The sequence below is a fragment of the Microtus pennsylvanicus genome, chromosome 1 (genome assembly GCF_037038515.1).
Source record: "Microtus pennsylvanicus isolate mMicPen1 chromosome 1, mMicPen1.hap1, whole genome shotgun sequence".
Taxonomy (NCBI): domain Eukaryota; kingdom Metazoa; phylum Chordata; class Mammalia; order Rodentia; family Cricetidae; genus Microtus; species Microtus pennsylvanicus.
The window spans coordinates 11442826-11456138 of record NC_134579.1 but is presented as its reverse complement, the minus strand read 5'-3'; the positions used below and the strand labels follow the sequence as shown (position 1 = coordinate 11456138).

The 13313-nt window shown below is 36.7% G+C and overlaps 1 pseudogene; it reads right to left on the bottom strand.

The window, feature by feature from the left end:
• Window positions 1-2125: 2125 nt before the first annotated feature.
• Window positions 2126-2546, bottom strand: LOC142838258 (large ribosomal subunit protein eL30 pseudogene; annotated as a pseudogene).
• Between the last annotated feature and the right edge of the window lie 10767 nt (window positions 2547-13313).

Here is a 13313-nt window from a genome sequence, read left to right as displayed (position 1 = left end):
AGAGTTAAAACAACCAACAATACCACCTTTCTTTTTTCTCGCAAGCCTTTGTACATTTTCAAACACAGGGTAGCCTGTTTAGATTTTCTTCCATCTGGATCTGTCTTTACTGAGCATGTGTCACCTTTTCTGTCAGCATAGGAAAAACCCAAAACCCATCATGAAGCATATTGTCAGAGCTGATGGTAGTGGCTCAAGTCTGCGGGCTGAGTCTGGGAGACACCACTGTGAACCACGGCGTGTGGGGCAGACTGGAAGAACTCCAGAAACCTGACATGTGACTTCACTCGTGGCATACTGGCCTTTGCCAGGAGATGTATCTCTGTACTGCAGCAGATATGAAAAACACAAGACTAGGAAGCTGTATTTGACTACAGTGTGTGTGTGTGTGTGTGTGTGTGTGTGTGTGTGCGTGTGTGTGTTTAGAATCCATATTTGACTCCATTTTTGAGTGTTGAGAATTCTTTTTTGAAACTTTTTGAAGTCACAAGCAGAAATTGAGTCCCCATGTTGGAATACGATGTGTAGGTGGTATTTGCTTTCCAACTGCCAGTTCCAAGAAACCACACTAAGGCTTATATTAATTATAAATGCTCTGTCGATAGCTAAGGTTTATTACTAACTAGCTCTTAGAACTTATATCAACCCTTTCCTATTAATCTTTGTGGAGCTACATAACTCATAGCTTTACCTGTCCTCCAGCATGTCTTGCTCCCTCTGTGTCTGCTCACCACTTCACCTTTCTTCCTCTTAGTATTCTTAATTTGTATGCCCTGCTGATACTTCCTGCCTGGCCACCAGCCAGTTTATTATTAACCAATGAGAGTAGTATATATCCACAGTGTACAGAAGGATTATTATACAGCATCCCCTTATCTGGCATCACAAGTGCAAAGCAATATACTCTGCATTTACATGGATTCTGAGATAAAAGTCAATTCTTCATGCTTGCTGAGTAAGTGCTATAACAATTGAAATGTCTCCTCAGGAATGATTTATCCTTTTAAATAACAATGTATAAAACTTTCTGTGTTTGTAATTAGCTATACATTACTATACGTCATACAGATGTACTATGAATCTACCACCACTGTCAAGCCTGAAATAAAACCATCACTTCCTAAAGTATTTTTCTTCTCTGGTACTCAGTGGTATTTCTTTATATGATGGTCTCTTTCCTTGACCAGTTGTTTTCTATTACCTATTAAACTGACTAAAATTAAAGGCAGTGATAATTCTAAATACTAGTAAGAAAGTAGTAATAGAATACTTTCTTAAGGATTCTATGATAAACTTTTTGAAAATCACTAATGTGAATTCAGGACTAAATAAAAAATATGTTATAGGAATGTTGGCCAAGCTTGGAGTTCCTTTGATATCAATGAAAGAAAGTATATTCAGGAAGATCTGAACGTTACTCAGAGAAAGGTGACATGACTGCAAGCTAGTCTCACACACAAATTAAAAAAAAAAACCTGAAATTCAGATAGTGTTTAAATTACAGACTGTTCAGTGGTACATAGGAATATACTGATGGCAAGGACTCATACAAAACACTGTTATAATGACTAAATTGGTGGTTTTGTTAATGTGTACTTTTTCTCACAACTAGTTCATATGATGAAAAGAATTTTTAAGGATAGTTTAATTGATCCATAAGATAAGCAAACTCCTTAGGAAACAATGAAACTATATATTTTTGATGTTCATTTTTAAATATGGACAGAAGGTTAACTTAGTTAAAATGTTCATAATCTCAGCATAGATTTTTTTAATCTGTTATGATATAATCACACTTATCCTCTGAAAATTATCTGGGAAAATTATATATAAGTACAGCTTTTGAGGTAATATATACTGAACAAATAAATACATTATTGGTTCTTCTTATAATTTCAACATGCATCAACAACTCTTTTTTAATTAGAGAAGATAATGAAATGGAAAAAGATTTAAAAGAAAAAACACAGATATTTTTGACAATGCTGATAAAATGACTTTGGGTGTTATCATGGCTTATATTAATTTATAGAGTTAATTTGTAGCAGAATTAATTCATCACTACTCAAAAGATTGCCATAGATTGTTGATAGACATTATTATTGCCAGTCATGTATTTTCACACTTTTGCTCTTTTCTTTTCTTTTCTTTTTTCTTTTTAAAGAGCTCTGGTAAAGTTTTATTAAAGGAAAACTTTTTACTTTTCACCAGTCTGTTCTGGCATGCTTCTAATAATGTCAGAATCACCGGGGTCAATGATGGCCAGTGTGCATACTCTGTAGTATTTTCCACAGGCTGTGCCCAACTCAATGTTATTGCCACTGTAGTGATGGATACCAGTTTTAGCCAACATGGCATAGTATTCTATTTCAGATTTCCTCAAGGAGGGGCAGTTGTGGACGAGAATCACCAATTTCGCTTTGCCCTGTCTGATCATCTTCAGAGTCTGTTTGTATCCCAGCACGTACTTCCCACTTTTCATAACAAGCTGGAGCCGAGAGTTGGTCTACTCCAGAGACTTTTCCGTCTTCTTTGCTGCCACCATCTTCCTGCCTTAGGTGCGGGACAGCCCCCAACCAAGACTGGCCGCCAAGACGGCCAGGGAGCAAGAAAGCACTTTTACTCTTTTCTGTTTATGTAGTACGCAAACATGTACACAGTCATTACATTCTGATAGTCTTGGAAGTGAGAATATAATACTTGGCTATAAAACACATTTATAAAATAGCTAGTCCACTCAGTACTCTCCTGATGTTTTTGATTTCCTACCATCAAAATTTTTGTGAAGCCAAGTTTATTGCCACTTTATATGTTCTCCTCATTGTTTAGAATTATGCTTATCTGGGGCTGGAGAGATGGTTTAGTGGTTAAGAGCTCTAGCTGCTCTTCAAATGTTCTGAGTTAAAGTACCAGCAACCACATGGTGTTTCACTAGCATCTTTAATTGGATCTGGTGCCCTCTTCTAGCATTCAGGCATACATAATAAATTCATAAATCTTTAAAAAAGCAATTATGCTTATCTATATTATCTTATTCTATCATTATAAGTTAATATGAGCATTATATTATTATTATTATTATTATTATTATTTACCTTTTCTGTCTCAGTGCCTGGATTTAGATATAGAAAATAATTAATGTGTTTGGAACTGGTATACAAGACTTTCACTCCTAAAATCACCAAGTGCACACACACACCCCTAAACAAAACACACAGAGACATATAAGTAGAAAGGGCTTTCACTTGGGGTTCTTTTCTACTGTTGCATTTCTGTGTTCAACTTTGACATGATAATTTCAGTTTTACCTTATTTTATTTTACTTCATCACTTATGGATGTTATCCCTTAGAAGCCTTTTCTTAACTAATAAGAGATATAATGGGAGTGAATCAAAGGGGAAAGGGAGGTGGGAGGAACTGGGAGGAATAGAGGAAAAAGATTCTGTAACTAGAATATATTGTATGAGAAAAGAATCTAACTTTAATAAAAGAAAAAAGAAAGTAATGACAGTAATGTATACATGTAAGAACATAGTTTTAAATGGAACTTCCTAATTCATTAGATCAAAATGGAATATTAAGAAAAGCTAATTGCCAGAAACACAGAGATGCAGATTCAAATATTAGCATAAGTCAATTTAAGTGTTGATTAAATAACAAAAATAATTTCCATATTTAACCCTCATTTTCCAAATCAGCAAAACTGGCATCATGTCATTTGCTTCTCAGTATTGCTTTTTGAATTTAATGAGGTGGAATTTATCATTATTTAAATAATTAGTGTTGGTGTTACCTATGGTGAGTATTACAAACAACAACAATCAATATGAATAAGAGAATGGCTGTTTGCTTATGATGATGTTTATGCTTGATTATTATAGGTGTTTAAAATACTAGTAAATGTTATTTTGAAAATATCATGTTTGTACTGGTGCTTCATTGTATAATTGTTACAAGTAAGATCCATGTTTCAGAGGTGAAGTGGAAGTGTTTTAAATGAACATTATTCAACAATGGAATAATAGGATTAGAGAGAGGCAAGACTTTCTTCGACAGAAATGCTATCAAAGTGACAGAGGAGAAAGAACTGTGGAAAGTGTAGAGAATGTCAGAGAGAAGGGAGACAGATGGCTTTACTAACTGGAAGAAAAGGCAATGAAAAGTTACTAATAAAAATAATTACTAACAGATTCACTTATTTGAAAAGATTCCTTTACAATTAACCCCTTTTTAGTGAATCAAGAAACTACATTTTCTGTGGAACCTTATCAATGGGCACTTGATTTTAAGAAAGATAATTTTTTGAAGATGTTAATGATAACTGGGACATATACAACAGAGTCACCTTTGGTTCCTCATTATTCCATTTATTGATGTACAAAATACAATTGAACTACTTGTTGTGAATATTCAATAAGGCCTTCAATGGAAGAACATATTTCTCTTTTCTCATATTCTGGCACCATGGCTCTTTGAAGAAATGTTAGTTCTCACAGAATTATGCTGACAAACTTGTTGTACTGTGAAAACCACTTTCCTTTAAGTAATTTCCATGTTATATATATGTCATGACATTGGATATCTTATTTCCTGAAAGGCTGAAAATGTACATAAGTTACTTGCCCTCTCCTTTTATATAAATAATGGAGGTCTTTAAAATGTATCCATACACACATAATATAGTTTTATTGTTCTTGAACTACTTGTCAAAAACATAGTATTTTTTCAGTCCTTTCTACCTTTTCAACTTTCCATTGAACATTTCTCTCCAGTTCATCTCCACTTTATTAATTGTAGCTACATATATATTTACATATGCACATATATGTATATATAGACCTAAATACATAAATACAACCTGATCTGTCCACATAGTATTACATGTATGTATGTTGCCAGTCCTCCTTAGCCTTATTCCCCAGGGAAAGGTGAATGCACTATCCTCCCTTTCCACAGCCCCATGACACAGGCCAATCATACACAATAGGGAGTCAAGTAAAAGCAAGAACTCTGTTTATTAAAGTGAGTGTCAGCTTATACAGGTTAAGTGATATCATGTGATGCGGGGTACGTTTAGTCAATGAGAGACAGCCAAGCCCTCCCTCTGGCTGGAGGAGTATCTACCTAGTTTTTGTTTTCTCATCCTCATTCAGTAGCTTTGAGAATATCCTTCAAACTCAAGCCAAGCTTTTCTCTGCCCTACAGGCCTCGAGATACAGGCCCTGAGATAATTTTGGCCCAACACCTCTCATTTTTGTTTTATATTTCACCCCCTACCCGGGTCACCAAGCCAGAATAAGCCACTGGGGAGAGAATATGGGTCAGGGCCACCCCTATCCAGAGTTTTGTCCTGGACACCTTCAAATTAAGAGTTCATCCGTGGGGTGGGATGTATCAACCCTAACATAATGTACTTGAAGGGCCATGAGTTGTACCTGTTGTATCTGTTTTGGGGTTGCTTGTTTTAGCCTTTGGAGAACACATGGGACAAAATGACAGATCAATAAACAAATAGCCATTGGCCCAATTAGAGAAGAGATGAGTGTGGTAAGCCATGGGGACCAATTAAACCAGGTCCCATAAAAGGCCCTTGATTTAAACAAATCAATATCTTTTCTTAACTTATCTAGGGTTTTGTAACTATCTCAAATGGTCTGCATAGAAGCAGCATTCTTCCTAAGTGTCCTGCAAATTCCTCCCTGTTTTGTAAACAGCAATTCCAAGCCTCTCTTATTTTGAAAGGTTACCCTTGGGAAGGAATTCAAAGACTTGTAAATAATATAATGCAATCTCTGTCTTTTCTAAGGTCACTGTCAGTTGTGAGCGAATTATTCCCATTTCTTGTTGTAAAATCACTAGGGATGAGATGCCCTGGGCAGTCCCAGCCACCCCTCGCCCCATCAGTGTGGTGATGGCCAGGACCCTTTGGGGCTGTCTCTTATGCCTTCAGGCTAGGAATTCTTTTTGCATGTGGTAAAGCACGTGCGGGAAAATGAATGCAAGCAGGCAAGTGTTATTATGGTAAATAATCAGTAGGTCAGACAGGCAGAGAATAACCCCCGTCTCTTGGCAGACCCAAAAATACCCATGATCTTTGGACACCCTCCATGAAGCTATCTACCCATTAGCCACATCACAAGTGAGGTTAAGAAGTGGGAGTCTGGTGTTCAAGACACAGTTTTGTTTGACCTCTGCCAAAGGGGGATAGTCAGTTGTGACATCTCCCCATCTCAGGGTTTTTCCATCTACAACTATCAGCTTTATCTAGTAGTTCATATTCATTTCCTCCTGGCAAGGATGAAGATCCCTTATTTGTCCCCTTCCCTCTCCCATTTTATCCTTTCCAGGGTGGCTTGGGGCATAGGGAGGTGGCTGCTCCTTGTGACATATCTACTTTCTTTTTTGTCTTTGCCTCTGCCTGCCTTATTCCTTCCCCCTGGGACCACTCTTCAGTGAATTGTGCCCATTTTTGATCTTCCTGCTCATCTGTCTCCTTTCCTCCCCTTCTTTTAGTTAGTTGGTTATTTTTGGATTCTTCAGATCTCTCCCAGTTTCTGGCCTTTTCCTTACCCACCATTGCGGGAGGGAGATCAGCCCTGATAGTTGGATAGAATCCCAGTGGTGGGGATATATCAAAGTGTTTTTCCCTTTCTCTGGCCAGAGTCTCCACCCGGTTCCACATGTCCCATGAGAAAAGACTCCCAGCGGGTACTCCGGGGTCAGGTTAAGTATGTTCTCCCACGCCTGGATCGCACTGTGGCCTGACAACTCCAGCCCTCAGGGGAGTAGCATATATCTCAGTGCCTTAAGCGTTGGGTCAGTTTTGTGTGAAGTTGCTTTACCCACCGTGGTGTCCCACTCACCTTGACCGACTTCTTAGCACTGGGACCAGTCGTGCCTCCCAGTGAGTGCCTGTTGCCAAGCCTCTTTGCCTTATTCCCCAGGGAAAGGTGAGTGTACTACCCACATGCTCCGCAGTCCCACGAAGCAGGACATTCAGATGCTATAGGGAGTCAAGTCAAAGCCGGAACTCAGTTTATTACTGTGAGCATCAGTTTGTATAGGTTAAGCGACATCATGTGATATAGGAGTACCTCCAGCCAATGAGAAATAGCCAAGTCCTCCTTCTGGCTGGAGGGGCATCTACCTAGATTTTGCTGTCTCATTCTCACTTGGTAGCTCTGAGACTATTCTTCAAACTTGAGCCAGGGTTTTCTTTGTTCCATGGGCCTTGAGGTACAAGTTCTGAGAAAATTTTGGCCCAACATATGTGATTTCAGGGATGACCACTTGGTAGTGGATAACCAATTTTAGCATGTTTTTTAGTTTTTGAAATAAGACAAATGATTTTAAATGATATCTTAAAAATAATCTTGTTTTACAGTAAGCAACATAAATTTATTAGCTGTAAAGTTTATGTGATGGGAAAATGGGCCATATGCATTCTCTCATGTTTAATCACACATATTAGACGAAATCATTTGCAATTTTCTTTGCCTACATGGAGCTTGGAGCAACACTACACAGCACTTATGAGTATTGAAGATTGTTTTGCTTCCAAATGAAAACGTATTGTAACAACACCTGTCTGACATCCCAAGTATTGAGACCAAAGATTGATTTATATGATCACCTTAAAAAGTTATTGTTAACACTTGAGAGGCAGAGGCATGCAAATCTCTATGAGTCTGAGGCCAGCCTGGTTGACAGAGTGAGTTCCAAGACAACCAGGGCTATACAGAAAAACTCTGTCATGAAAAACAAGGCAAAAATGTTATTGTTCATCTTTAAAAATTTATGTATAACATATACAAAACTAAGAGAGACCACATTCACCTGTAAAGGAATAATTATGTAAGTTCTAAATATAATAATTAGAAACATGAAAAAAAATCAGGACTTTTTTCTTCATTAAATGTTTAAAATTAATTAATTTTAAAAGTATAAATTTATGGGAAAATCTTATTACTTTCAAAGTTTTGAACTTTGAGTTATTTCTTATGATAACATGAATATATTATTGTCATAATTCAGCTGACTTATTTTTTAATATAATGCTGCAGACACAGTAAATGTCTTAATAATACAATAAATGCAACTTGAAACCTGTTATTTTATAAAATGTCATTCCAGGAATAATGAAAATAAGGTATAATTTTAAGTTCAAGAAGAGCATATATTTTTAATGAAGAGGAAAGATTGTAAATGTACAAATTATGATGTAAATGCAATGGAACTCTGTAAATTACCGTAATTAAACTATAGTGGTATTCTATAGGTGCTCAATGAGTGTAATTCATTTACTTTTAGCATTGTGTCGTAATTCCTCATAAATCTGAGAGCATTTTAGTTTCTACTGTTTCTATATACAAACTAGGTAATGAAAAGTTTTGTTGATTCTTGAGACATTGTGAAAAGTCCTATCTGTTGTGGAAAATTATTTTAAGGCGTGTTGCAGTTGTTTATGATCTGAGACATTTATTTAACAATGTGAAGTTGTGTCGCTTTCGTTTAGGTTGCAATTTGTTTAACTCCACGAAGCTGTGGTTTTTTGCCAGTCTAAAACACCTGATGGTCTAAGAAAGAGCTGAATGGTCAATAGGGAGGCAGGAGAAAGGATAGGTGGGGCTGGAAGACAAAGAGTATAAATAGAAGGAGAAATGTAAGAAGAAAGGAACAATGAAGGAGCAACAAAAAGAGATGCTAGGAGACAGTCAACCACACAGCAGCCACAGAGTAAGAGTTAAACTAAGATATAAAGAAGTAAGGAAAGGAAAAAGCCTGAGACCAAAGTTAGATGGGAGAACTTAAGATAAGAAAAGCTACCTAGAAACAAGACAAGCTAAGACTCTGTGATTTATTTGGAAGCTGGGTGGTGGTTCCCCCAAAAGAGCAAAAAATTCAAGGAGTAAAAATTTAACAACATCTGCCTGCATATGTTAAGTTAAAATAACAATAATTTTGAAATAGCAATAGTAAGTAACATTTACATTACCAATATGTTTGCACGAATTAATTTTAAAAATGACAATAAAAGCTATGTAAACTTAGTTATGACCTTTATTATAATGAAGCTTCCTTGGAAAGAGAATACCAAAAACAATATCTAGGAATCAAAATAATGTATCTAATCTTCAGAATAAACAATCATCCTTTCCATATCTATTCAATAATACCAATAGGTATACAGAGAAAAATATTTCAATTCTTTTTTGTTTCAAATGTGTTGTTTTGCTATTTCACAATAGTTGTTCAACTTGTAGCTTAGTAAGCTTATATTTATTTATTTATTTTTATAAATTTATTTATTTATTAAAGATTTCTGTCTCTTCCCCGCCACTGCCTCCCATTTCCCTCCCCCTCCCCCAATTAAGTCCCCCCCCAGCCCGAAAAGCAATCAGGGTTCCCTGTCCTGTGGGAGGTCCAAGGAACCCCCACCTTCATCCAGGTCTAGTAAGTTGAGCATCCAAACTGCCTAGGATCCCACAAAGCCAGTGCATGCAGTAGGATCAGAAACCCATTGCCATTGTTCTTGAGTTCTCATTAGTCCTCGTTGTCCGCTATGTTCAGAGAGTCCGGTTTTATCTCAGGCTTTTCCAGACCCAGGCCAGCTGGCCTTGGTGAGTTCCCAGTAGAACATCCCCATTGTCTCAGTGTGTGGGTGCACCCCTTGCGGTCCTGAGTTCCTTGCTCATGCTCTCTCTCCTTCTGCTCCTGATTTGGACCTTGAGATTTCAGTCCGGTGCTCCAATGTGGGTCTCTGTCTCTGTCTCCTTTCATCACCTGCTGAAGGTTAGTATTCAGGAGGATGCCTATATGTTTTTCTTTGGGTTCTCCTTATTTAGCTTCTCTAGTATCACTAATTATAGGCTCAATGTCCTTGGTTTATGGTAAGCTTATATTTATACATTGAAATATGTAAAGTATCATGCTGGGTCAGAGTAAAATAATGAATAGAATACGGGTCTTTTCATTAAGAAATTCAGAGGGAGTATGTGAACAGCAACAGCCAGTCTGTTACTGGTGTTATTACAGACTTAAAAATGAATGGGCCTTGACAGCCCACGTGAGCCAGGTTCAACCACTCTGTAATAGTAAAACCTGGCAACAGAGAGGGGCGAAGGGCAGATCTAATATCACTCTCTTCCCCTACCCAGGCCTGCCTTCTGCATCCTAACATGAAGGGAAGATTTAAGTAGAGAACCTGAGTTAAGCATTGTGAGGCAGTCGTGCTTGGGTAAGGTGTGGTCTTGCCCATCATTATCTCTGCTCCAGTTTCTCCAGCAGCTTGTTGCCAGCAATGTGAAATCTCTTTCCACAGACAATTACCCTCTCTGGCTGGTTTCAGGTTTTAGCCTTTCCTTTCTCCACATATAATTTCCTGGAGGAAATGTTCCAGTTTCCCATGGTGATTTGTTTCTTAATGGGGTAGCCAATGGCATAAATATCTCTTTAGAATATCCTTACTCCTGCCAGACCAGGTACAATATCACAAGATATGAGAGAAGGGACAGGCATGGGAAAATCTAAAATAGGGCAAATCTGTCCTTTGTCAGGGTAACTGAGTTCACAGTTCAAATGGAATAGGCAACTCAGGTGAGTGTTGTAGAACACATATAAGTTCATAACAGGAAAGGGCACTGGTGGAGAAACCAGAAAGAATGATGATGGAGAGAAAGGCATCAGCAGATCCCACATGAAACAAAAGTGAACCCTTAACTGTAGCAAGGAAATGAAGATTCAAGAGAAATCCAGTTTTATAAGGTTCTTGGGCATCTATTCTGAAAAGAATACAAAACCTTAGGAGAATTTCAAAGGGAAATAGCAAATTACCAACAATAAAGAAGTCCAGCATTCAGGCAAGGCAACAAGAGTTTATGTCAGCAGCATTCTTTATTAGGAGTATCATCTTTGTTAACGTTAAAAATAATTACACAGATACGTACATATCTAAGTATGAAATTAAACTGATGTGTTTTCTATATCCTAGTTAAATACAAGCTTTCTGAGGATGAAAAGCAGGACTCTTATTTGACTCAGAACATTTTTGCAGGGTGTGGTATCAGCAGCCATGTCTTGGATTGATGGGTTGTTTCAGGCTCGTGGTGTTAGGCGCAGGCTACATTATGGGGTGTATTGTTTAAAGAGAAAATATTCTGGCCATTTTTGTAGATGTTGCTGCCCTTACCTTCAGAAACAATCAATTTCATTGACTTCTATTTTATTCTTTTTTTTCCTGGAAAAGAAACAAACATTAATTATAGACATCTCAGTCAGATAAGAAGATGAATTGACTTTCTCTGCTTCTACATATCAGCATCTAGGTGGTAAAATAAAGTGTTTTTTCCTCAGTCTCTGTTAAAGGGGATTATTTTGTAGAAGTCTAAAGCTACCGAGAAATTGGTAGTGTTTATTGCTTGTCTCTAATGGAAATTACATTTTATGGGGAATTGAGATTGATTACCCTTATCTTGACAAGTGAAGATCGAGGGCATATACTACAGGATCGTGTTGTTTCAGTAGCAACAGGGAAATGTTTAATGCCTCTTTACGAGGGTTTTCAGCCCAGCCTTATAGAAGGAGCTCTTTTTAATACAACCATTTTTTAGTTCTAAAATTGTGTCAAGGTTGTGAAGAATTATTACACTTATATTAATTTATTTTCTAAAGGCAACATAAAACCTCACTGTATTGATTAAAAACTCTAATTTGAGCTCCACTTTCTCTGTCATAAGTATTGAGAAAGAGGAAACATAGACATAGGATGGAATTTTAAGGAACAATTATCATTATATCTTAATTATTTATCTCCCCAGTATCAGCTTTAGGAAAGCAGTGTGGAATTTTATTCACATTAATCTCAACTTAATATATTTATTCACTTTAAAACCAAATTCATTGAAATTAGCAATAAAATACCATATTTTAACAAAATATCTTTGCTTTATTGCACATTTCAACTATGAAATTCATATCCAATTAAAATATAACTTAATTGTTTTATTAAACCAAATAAGGACATATTGAACTATGTCAGTAATTATCCAAGTACACTATTTTAATTGAATTTGTGTCAACAACCAAGCATAAATGCAATAAACTTATAAAACTTTTAATGAATTAGAATCTATGTGTCAAAAAGTTGTGTGATTGTATAAATACATAATTAGCATTACAGTTGCTATATCTCATTATATTATCTTGTATCATGGAAAAGATACCTAGTGATTACTTATAAAATAAATTTTGAAGAATGTCATTGATACAGTACAAAATAAGGTGAGTGAGTGGAATTTCAGGGTAGGTAAAGGGGAAGGTTTATATTTTTAAAGATATTCTCAAACTATTCAAGAGATGTTACAATCCACTGATAAGTTATTTTTAGAAAAAATCATTGTATCAATATGATAAATATACATGGAACAAGTAAATATATAATTTTGCAGTCATTGACTACCTTCATATCATTTCTACTGCACTGAATATTCTTAATATCATTAAGTACTTGCACTCAGATATAACGAATATTAAATTTTGAAATGTGGGAAAACAGTATGATTGAATCCTGAAACAAAGAGGTGTCTCCTGGTGGGGCCCCATCAGAAAGGATGCTAGAGTCCTGAGGGAATGAAAACGTAAACCAGTGTGGTAGGTCAACAGTGCTTTAGGAGAGTGAGAGTAATAATGGCTCCCTCTTCCTAATTTATGATTTCACCCAAAGCAAAGCTCCATCTGAAGAAGCCGTATGCCTGCACTCCAATCGGAACAAGTTATATGTAGCATTCAGTTCATCTGCTTTACCTAGGGAACATGGCGGTTCCTCACCTAGGGAACATGGCGGTTCCTCACCTAGGGAACATGGCGGTTCCTCACCTAGGGAACATGGCGGTTCCTCACCTAGGGAACATGGCGGTTCCTCACCGAGGGAACATGGCGGTTCCTCACCTAGGGAACATGGCGGTTCCTTAGTTGGCTAGGAATGTGACTGCACAACATGTAACACATAATTCCATAAAGCAAAGTGAACCTGTGGGAAATCATTGGGTTTAGTAGCAATTTATCTGAACGATCAATGTACAAATCTCCCCGAATTTAAATTATTGACCATCTTTAGGTTATTAAATATTTACACAACATCTGAAGGAGACAATTCACTGACCATTAATATGATTCAAACTTGACAAAACTTCATTTATCAATATGATGTTTTAGGTTTTTAAAGTATTTTTATGTGAAGCAAGTGCATATTTTGAAATAAAAATAATGTTATATTTCATCATAGAAAAGAGATTTAAATAGTAACTTTTTTAGA